This window comes from Montipora foliosa, chromosome 12 (genome assembly GCF_036669935.1).
Source record: "Montipora foliosa isolate CH-2021 chromosome 12, ASM3666993v2, whole genome shotgun sequence".
Taxonomy (NCBI): Eukaryota; Metazoa; Cnidaria; class Anthozoa; order Scleractinia; family Acroporidae; genus Montipora; species Montipora foliosa.
Window position 1 is genome coordinate 16,082,743 of NC_090880.1, and position 2,500 is coordinate 16,085,242.

Here is a 2,500-nt window from a genome sequence, read left to right on the forward strand (position 1 = left end):
TCATTGCAGTGAGAGATTACATTCTTTGACAGTCTTCTCTTAATATTACTCCCTATGAAAATGCCCCGGTCAATGACAACTACATTTTCCTGATCGAGTTGAACAGCCACCGAAAGATAAAGCGCTCGCTTTGCTCGACCGTAAAAATGCTCCGAGGCCTGAGCGCACGGCTCGAGTTAAAATTCACAATGGAGGAAAGGAAATCTTCGATGTGACCAAATATTTAGTAAGCCCTGCAGGAACATCAACACGACATGTTCAGACACAAGGCCCGGGAACGGAACATGTTATTTCATTCGATTCGCGAGTAAACAATGGCAAACGCAGCGAAACAAGCACACGGGCTCCTTCAGGAAAGCTAGGACGGGTACGCATATGTGGGTTGCACAAATTGCTGCTTAACATGGTCTGATTCCGCTCCAGGTGAAAGAGAAAAAGCAAAGAAAGCGAGGAAAGTGAGGAAAATGTATTTGGTTTTTGCGAGATCTTCAAGGGAGCTATGTGCAGCCGGTGGGGTTTGAGTTGTACCTCAACACGAAAGGAAGCGATGTAAGACTAAGGAAGAATGAAGAAGTTTTTTATTCAACATGATTTTTAACAATGCAGAGGATTTAATGTATGTTTACAGCTATCTTATTCAAGGGAGTCTTCATTATTTTCATCCTTTCTCCGTCGGGAAGAATCACAGCCTCCAAAACAATTGCGGCCACCTCGCATTCTTGAGCCCGATGGAAAACGTTATACGGTCAGTGGACGTCACGTAGAATATATGACGTGGAGCTTTCACTCCCGATCTCGAAGCACTTCCGATCTGCAGGTCTTCGATTCGACGGAGAAAGAACCGTATACGAATTTAGTTTGCAGGAGGCCGCTGCGTTTTATTCAGGATGGAGCCCTATGGAAATGCAAACTGACTATCTAGATACCGCTTGGGGTATGGGAAGTAGCAAATTTGAACTGGTGCGAGGTGTGGACTGCCCTGATACAGCGACTTTATTTGATACAATCCACTACGTGGACACCATGAAACCGGTTACGTACAATAATTCGATCTGCGTATTTGAACTTGATCTTGGACTTCAACGGGGTTTCAACCCGTGACCTCGCTATACCGGTCCGACGCTCTAACCATCTGAGCTATGAAGCCACTGACGTTGGGAGCTGGTCATTTGAGAGTCCCATTGCTCCCGTGAGAAATAAATCAACGATGATCCATTCCATATATCATTTCAACGTTGATTCATTCCTCACGGGAACATTGGAATCCACAAATGACGAGCTCCCAACGTCAGTGGCTTCATAGCTCAGATGGTTAGAGCGTCGGACCGGTATAGCGAGGTCACGGGCTCAAACCCCGTTGAAGTCCTGAAATTTTCAGGCTTCTTTGCGCAATTGCAAAAATTGCGTTCATGGCTTCTTTTGATTTCATATCCGCAGTTCATATATAATCCATTTCATATATCATTTCATCATTAAAAATAAACACTCAGCTTTAATTAAGTTTACATCCCGCCGATGCTTGGCTTGAATAACTGCGTAGCCAACAGTATGGACCACAGATATCATAATATGTCAAACTGGATTGAAACCAGCAAAAAATGCAGAAAGAAAACATCTTCCAAACCGTTTTTTCCACCTGAACATGAAAAGCGTTGACTGTGTAACTTTCGTTGATGTAGTATCGCCGTGTAGCCGCGTCAAGCCACAGAAAGCGCGCGAAAAATGAAGCCTCGCTTATGTTCAGGTGAGTTAACCTGGGATGAGCCTGCAATCCAATCGAAAACCAGTATCTGGTCAGCGGTCAACTTCAAAAAAAAAAAAGGTGGCCTCGGTGAGCTCTAAGCTTGAGCCCACGATATGGTAAGCGGATACCTTGTTTTGACAGGTGTCAGTTGATCAAGAGATGGATTTCCAATATTAAAGATGCATGCTGTAAACAAGCATGATACTGGTCACATTAGCATACATGGAAGGGTGGACGTACGGACGTACGTATGTACGGATGGTTGATGACGTCATGGCTGTAAAACCAAGATTTTTCGCATCGATGGGTTACCATATTTTCTTAACAATGGTGCTACGCGCGTGCGCGGAGCTCCGCTACTACAAACAAATTAATGGTGTAGCGATGGGCACAAGAATGGGACCTACAGTAGTAGCTATGCCAATCTTTTTGTAGGGTAAGTTGAACACCAATTTTTCAATCAGCACAACGGCCCCAAACCTGAACTCTACGGCAGCTATATCGACGACTGCATCGGCCCTATTTCATCCAGCAGAGAAGAACTCTACCAATTTATAACCTCCGTCAATTCTTTTCATCCGGCTCTTAAATATACCTGGGAAATTTCGGAAACTTCATTGGCTTTCCTAGATATCAAAGTTTCTATTAGTGGCAACATGCTATTATCAGTGTACGCTACAAACCTACAGATTGTCACAGTTATTTGTTGTATTCATCGTGACATCCATCACATGTCAAGAACTCCATTCCTTATTC